The sequence below is a fragment of the Aplidium turbinatum genome, chromosome 8 (assembly GCF_918807975.1).
Source record: "Aplidium turbinatum chromosome 8, kaAplTurb1.1, whole genome shotgun sequence".
NCBI classification, from domain to species: domain Eukaryota; kingdom Metazoa; phylum Chordata; class Ascidiacea; order Aplousobranchia; family Polyclinidae; genus Aplidium; species Aplidium turbinatum.
Genome location: NC_137479.1, coordinates 19,100,980 through 19,109,044, shown reverse-complemented (window position 1 = coordinate 19,109,044; position 8,065 = coordinate 19,100,980).

The following is an 8,065-nucleotide window of genomic DNA, read 5'->3' as shown; positions in this document are numbered from 1 at the left end:
GAGGTAAAAATAAAATGCATGACAGTGCTTTGCCTAATCTTCCAAAAAATAGTTCAGTTGTTCATGCTGCAGTTTAATCATTCATAACCAGTCAAGTTTTAAAACAATGGTAATAGACATCTCTCTATGTATTAGCCTTCAAGATCAAAGACCTATCCTATGTTGGCCATGTTTTCTTGGGCAACAGCAGTCAGTTTTTAGCTTCATCATCCAAGATAGGCAAACATTGCACCATACAGAAACGGAATGGCCCGTTTCGGCGAGTCCGATTCGGCGAGTCCGATTCGACTAGTCCGATTCGGCGAGTTCCCTATTCGGCGAGAGCCCTTTTCGGCGAGTGCCCTATTCGGCGAGTTTTTGAAATTTTTAAAAGGAAATTATCGGGTACCGTAGCCTAATTGCAATTGCCGTTTTTACATCGTTTTAACGTCGCTAAACGTTGAAATCGTGCAGAAAGGAATAAAAAGAAAATGTTTGAACTATTAAATTAAAATTCGTCATGTCAGTTCAGTTGTTTTTATTTCTGACCATCATATGAAAAACAATACACGTCAACATAGCAAAGGTAGAAGCGACAATTCACGTCAACATAGCAAAGGTGTAGAAAAAGGTAGAAGCGACAAAACGCGAACGTTAAAACGTGCTTGTGACCGAAGTAAGTTATTGAGTTGAAAGAAATTTGGCAAGGTTGCATCAGTGCATCACCTTCAAAAAAATTTAAGATATGAAGGAAAAATAAAACAAAGAAAATGTTACAAAAAAAATAATGTTTATGTCTATAAGTTAGTACTTTTAAATAGTTAAAATCATAGGCGCCTAACTATTTTTTTGGCCGTGGGGGCGAAAGCGTGTTTCATCAGCAGCAACGTAAGTTCAGCGAAATGTCACGCAGATGGATGACGTAATTATGTCGTCACACTAGGATTGCTTTTATTGCCACACTCGGAGTTATCGCTACGTTCGACCTACCGTTAATTATTATAAACAAAGCTCGACCAAAACACATGCTATGCGTCTGCGTTGGCTAGCGGTTGATGGACTGCGACTCTTTAAGCTAAGCGCAACATAAAGTTTAGCAACGAACTAGATTTATTAGCATGAAACAAGAGACGAAAAGGTTTACTAAAAGGTATACTGTAAATGGAATGAAAATACTAACTTGATCATATGCTTGAAAATATACCTGTTGAAAGCAAAATCATTCATGCTTACATCAATTCAACAGCACGTCACCTTTAATAAATTTAAAAGTTGCTGACATCCGTAAACAGCCCTTGAAAAATAGTTACAGAGAGACGTTTGATTAAGTTTTCGACTTGACATTGCTCCCTTTTCACTACAATATCGCAACTTATCGCTGACCAGCTTTCAAGTTTCAATTCGCTGTAATACGCCCGTTTTCGTGTTGCAGATGAAACAAAAGATGCGCATATTCCCCGCCTTTGATCGGGTTACTATGGCAACGGACGTGTGTGCGCCATGCAGTTTGCGCGAGGCCGTTGTTGTGTTGATTATGCCGCTTGTGCGACTGTGCGCAATGCGGTTTGTACCAGCCTTTGTTACGTTGGTTAGTGGTAACCTCGGGCCGAGACTTCAAGTTCATTTTCACAGCAACCGATTCACTGCCGCGACAATTCTCTGCAGAGGTTTCGACTTTCGAAAGCGACAGGAGGCTGTTTGCAAGCGCATTAAGTTAAACCCACGCTGCGTCAACGTAGCAAATTATGTTGTTTTTGGGTGCATTCAACATCTGATGACATTGAATCAACGCAAAATGGTAGATTTTTGCTATGTCACAGCAAAATCAGTCATTTTTACATTGATTCAACGTCTGCAGACGTTAAATCAACGTAAAAATGACAGATTTTTTTGTCTGGGGTGGGATTGTAGCATCGCTACTCGTTCTAGTGATTATTTACTGCGAAGCTGTTGCGGTTTGTATTTAAAAATGTTTTCCTGCTGCCGATCGCTAGTTCATCTATTGTTTTATGTATCAATGCCACATAAAAAGTTGCTCCCACGCGGAAATATGCGTGGGGGCCTGGCCCCCACGGCTTAGGCGCCTATGGTTAAAATGATTAGTTTGGATCAACAAATGTGTGACCTACACTCCTACAGCTTAGATTGAAAGGAAATTATCGGGTAGGCTACCGTAGCCTAGTTATACCGACCAGCAAAAATTTGTTCCAAGAACCCAGTTAGCCTAACAGTTCATTTTTACATTGTAGTAACAGAATGAAAAGGCTAACCAAATGTGTGGCCTATCGTTTTAACGTCGCTAAACATTGAAATCGTGTATAAAAGGGTGCTTTTGCTGACTAGGATACGTTGAAACTGAGAAACATTCACAGAAGCCCTACGATACGTTGCATTTTTAAGATAATGTATTCAGACGTTGAATCAATGTACAAATGAAATGTTATGCTAAATGGGTTCTTGGAACAAATCGTAGGGCTTCTGTGAATGTTTCTCAGTTTCAAAGTATCCTAGTCAGCAAAAGCTCCCTTTTCTACACGATTTCAACGTTTAGCGACGTTAACACGATAGGCCACACATTTGTTTAGCCTTTTCATTCTGTTACTACAATGTAAAAATGAACTGTGTTCTTGGAACAATTTTTTGCTGGTCGGGATAACTAGGCTACGGTACCCGATAATTTCCTTTCAATCCAAGCTGTAGGCCACACATTTGTTGGTCCAAACTAATCATTTTAACTATTCAAAAGTACTAACTTATAGACATAAACATGATCTATTTTATTTTTTTTTTGGAACATTTTCTTTGTTTTATTTTTCCTTCATATCTTAAATTTTTCTGAAAGTGTTGCGACCGTGCCAAATTTCTTTCAACTCAATAACTTACTTCGGTCACAAGCACGTTTTAACGTTCGCGTTTTGTCGCTTCTACCTTTTTCTACACCTTTGCTATGTTGACGTATTGTTTTTGATATCATGATCAGAAAGAAAAACAACTGAACTGACATGACGAATTCAAGCACGTTTTAACGTTCGCGTTTTGTCGCTTCTACCTTTGCTATGTTGACGTGTATTGTTTTTCATATGATGGTCAGAAATAAAAACAACTGAACTGACATGACGAATTTTAATTTAATAGTTCAAACATTTTCTTTTTATTCCTTTCTGCACGATTTCAACGTTTAGCGACGTTAAAACGATGTAAAAACGGCAATTATAATTAGGCTACGGTACCCGATAATTTCTCTTCAAAAATTTCAAAACCTCGCCGAATAGGGCACTCGCCGAAAAGGGCTCTCGCCGAATAGGGAACTCGCCGAATCGGACTAGTCGAATCGGACTCGCCGAATCGGACTCGCCGAATAGTAGCAGACCCTACAGAAACGCACTTGTGGCATTCTTTGATTATAATTAGATCTGCCTGATACAAGAATAAGTTTCATAACAAATGCAAGTTCAAACACTTTAAACGGCTGACATTAGCATCCTTGGGGACGCTTCTGCAATATCACTGACTGCTTACACTCATACTAACTACTTCCCTAGGCTATGATATTGGTGTATGTAATTTTACTCGTCCATTTCGTCCAGTGTTAAGCAGAGTGTGATTTTTGAGACTCCATGAAACCAAACTCCACTCCAACTCCGAAAAACTTGATCATAATCACAAATCAAATTGGCCGACCATACAAACTAGCTCAGAGGTACAAAAATCTTTGTCATTCAGTGGGACACACTTTAGCCTTACCGCGAGGTCCCACATTGTAAGGACAATTTTTCTCTTCTACAAACAGAACTAAAATATATGGGACTGGTTTAATTTATCGAAAATGCAAAGTTGCTGAACCAAACTCCAAAACTTTTGTAAAAAATAAAACTCTAAATCCTTCATTTTCTGAAAGTCGAACAAACTACAGCTCCACTCCAAGCTCAACTCTAATTTCATCCAGGTCCTGGATTGGATACGAGTTGCCAGATTTAAAAATATTTTTCTGGCCAAACTAAGTTAAAAAAACTGTTGAACTCCAAACCTACCAAATAGTAGTTATTCTAGTCTCTAGAAATGCCATTTTTAGACAACATCAAATCATCAAAGAAAGATTTCATTTCGGATCAAAAATATTAAATTTAAGCTAAATTTTATAGTATAATCACGTTTTGTTTTTTTGTTTGTTAGCATCTGCCTTTATATTTCTCTCCATTTTCCATTTCATCTCAAAACATTTTTCCGGACAGCCCACAACATGAAAAGAAATTTGACTCAGTGACTCGGAGCAAACAGTTATGCAGTAAAGATCACATGCAAATTCGTTCGGCAAACGTTGTCAACCCCTTTAGGTGAATGAAAATTTACCACAAGAAATTTCTGGTCTGACAGAAACTTATGGATTGCATATATAAGGTCTGAAAGTTATGGTAACTTCTGAACTGCAGTAACTCCTAGGCTGTTACAGTGTTACACCGTACCCGGCAATTTCCAGAAATCTCAGATCCGGATCCAAAACAGATCCAAACTTATTCTATGTCCGAAATTGTATTAAAAAAGTATTTCACGGGTGCAACCTAATTCGTACCATGAAAAGATCGAGAGAAAAAATTGAAAAAGCCGAAGTCACTGATTGCAGTTTCCGCAAACATTTTAAAAGGGTTAGGGTATCGGTTAGGTAAGATCGAGAGAAAAAAATAGAACATTGCTGATCACAGTTTCCGTTTTTCCGCCAACATTTTAAAATTTCCGGTATTGATCCCAAGAGTTAGCCGAAGTCGTTGATCGCAGTTTCCGCAAACATTTTAAAAGGGTTAGGGTGTTTCCGCAAACAAACTGAAAAGATCGAGAGAAAAAAAAGAATAAAGCCGAAGTCACTGATCGTAGTTTCTGTTTTTCCGCAAACATTTTAAAATTTCCGGTAATGATCCTAAGAGTTTGCCGATGTCGCTGATCGCAGTTTCTGCAAACATTTTAAAAGGGTTAGGGTTGACCGGAGTTTCCGCAAACATTTTAAAAGGGTTAGGGTTGATCGGAGTTTTCGCAAACATTTTTAATTTTTTGGTAATGATCCTAAGAATTTTTGTTTGTTTGCAAAAATTTTTAAATTGTTTGCAGAAACTGCGATCAGCGACTTCGGCTTTTTTTAATTTTTTATCTCGATCTTTTCAAGGTACGAACTGACGGTACGAATTACGGTAGGTTGCATCCGTATTTCACAACATGACAGATTCATACTTTTTTCTAAAGTATAGTTTGCAACATGGATTCATCAAATTCAGTAGCTTATACCGTACTAGGCCTAATTGGTAGATGTATGGTACGGTACTTAGCTTATTAACGTACATTGTGCGTAATTATTTTATTTGCATCAGACTAATACCGTAGGTCCATATTTACTACCAAACATGCGAAAAACAAACAATAATCACAATAACACAGTTAACAAACAATGCTGCTGCGGAGAATTGTCAACTATTGACATAGTAAACTGCTAATGGCATACTTATTGAAATAAGACATTGGCTGTTCACCTTTTATAGCACTTTTGGACATAGCAAGCATTCTGACTTGCCACATGTTATCTTTTTTCATTCAAATCCATAATTGCGTACTACATGACAGAACCATTATGGTTGCTGAAATAAGGATTTGCGCATAGCAATAACTGAAACATGTAAGGCTGTAAGCTTAAATGAAGTTTTGATTGATTGAATCTTTATCCTCGGACTGGGAAAGCTTCTTGCAGAGCTTAATCCTGGCAAGTAAAGAAGTTTATCATCGTTTGTCAACTTATCGTAGGCCTAGTCGCTTAACCTGTAGACTACATTACAAACCAGGCATGTTTATCTCTCCAACAATAAACATTTTCAACGCACAGAGTACTAAAGTGAACATGCAAGAAAAACTAATGACTAAAAACTTCGAACTTGGAAAAACTATGACCAAACAACATCAACTTTGACCTGATCAAAAGTTAAGTGTTGCCACAATCGCAACGGTTCAAAACTTTCTTCAGGTTAGGAAATGTTGCGAGGAGCTCATTTTAATTTGATGTCTTTGTGTTAAAAATTGAAAAAAATGCAAATTTAGAAACCGGATCCTGTTTCTTAAACACAAAACAAGATCCAGTGTAGTGGCGCACCGAGTAGCAACCCGCTCATACATAGCTGCAATCATGACAGCGACGTCATCAGCACAGTAGTGGTCGTCGTCGTCGTCGTATGAGCTGTTCTTCTGGACTATATGTTTGGGCATGATGTCATCAGCCACTCGACAGTCTCGTCATCCAGGGCCTTCAGTCCAAGCGTTCCATGTGGTGGTTGATGGATTGGGCAGTCATGGACGACATGATCTACTGTCTAGTCTGTGGCGCCACACTCGCATCCCGGTGAGGGAGCCAGGCCCCATCTGCACATGTCTGAACGAAAGCGACCGACGCCGGTTCGTAGGCGGTTAAGCCGGACCCACGCAAGTCTTGCGAGGGACATTCCCGGAGGGTGGGGATCGACGTCGGGTAGGAAATCACGGAGTCGGGAGGTGTTGTTTTGCCACTCTATGACGTTCCATGTGTAGTTCGTCCAGTGTGCCGCACTTATTCCAAGATCTTCAACATTGTTCAGAAGCTGTCGTGCGGCGGGCACAAATGGGCGTCTTGATTTCAGTCGCTGCTGTCCTCCAGGTAGGCGCTGGAGTGTACTGTGGAGGAGGTGGCCGGGGTCCAGCACGCGACGAGCAAGGGAAATCATGGCTCCTTTACGGCAAAGCTCAGCAGGTTGGATGCCTGCAAGGATGGGAAGGCAGTCCGTTGGAGTGGGACGCAGGCATCCAGTCACAGTGCGTAGTGCGTCATTGATGGCGGTGTCAATGTGGCGGGTGTGAGAGCTGCGGCACCACACCGGTGCGCAGTACTCGGCGGCAGAATGGACGAGGGCCAAGGCAGCTGTGCGAAGGGTTTTCGCATCAGCTCCCCAGCCGGAACCCGCCAGCCGCCTCAAAAGTGCAACGCGCGCAGATAGTTTTTTGCGCAGTGACTCCAGATGTCGTCGGTACGTCTAGTCTAGACCAGTCTAGTTCTAGACCAGTCTAGGGTTACGCCGAGGTAGGTAGGTTCGGCGCAGTAGGGGAGGTGTTCGTCATCGGTGGTAATGTTGATCTCACGTTTTGCTTCTTTGTTGTTTAGATGGAAGGCCGCCGACACTGTCTTTGCCTTGCTGAGCTGTAGCTTCCATTTCTGGAGATATGTTAATATATTTGACATGTCCTGGCTTAGGTTCCTCTCCATTGACTGCCAATCTCCGGCTGGATGCAGGAGAGCCAGATCATCTGCGTACGCATACTTCCTGGAGATGGTGTCAGGCAGATGATAGATGTAAGTGTTAAAGAGGAGGGGAGCCAGGACAGAGCCCTGTGGGACGCCGTTCCTGAGTCGACGTAGTTTACTTCGTCAGCCGCTACCGGTGGAAAGGGTAAAGGTAGTGGTGATGACCTGAGAGCGAGGCCGATCGATCTTTCTGTGATTATATTGTTGCTTTAGGGTACTGTTGTTGATAACTTCTCTCCTTTTTTGTTGTTGTTGTTTTTCTTTGTGTTACCGGTATGTTTGTTTTTTCCGTACTATTAATCCAATTATAGCCTATATTGTATCCAGTAAAACATCCCATGTGGGGGCACCTTGACTTGACTTAGATAACCGCATGGTTTTTTCGGTACCTCCATGGTGTACCGGTAGTTTCCATATCAAAAAAGCGATTTGTTATATCTAGGCCTACTGATGTGTACATTGAAAATGAATGTGGAGCTATACCGAAATAAACTTGGTTGATTGATTGATATTTCTTGTGTAATAGCCTACATCAGTTTACTGCAGAAGAGAGGAACGAATCCTCTCCAAAAAAGCGTAAAAAGAGCACCAAAATTAAGTCATGAACAGAACACAGAGAAAGGACGTCCACACCAGGAACCAAATTAAAGAATTGAGAGTAGACCAATAACATAAGTTGGTTGGTTTGGTCTTGAATCTATCCCCAGACTGACAAAGTCTTTGACAGGTTATTCCTGGTAGTTTCGCATACTTGTAGAGGCTTTAGGGCTTTTGATGCAG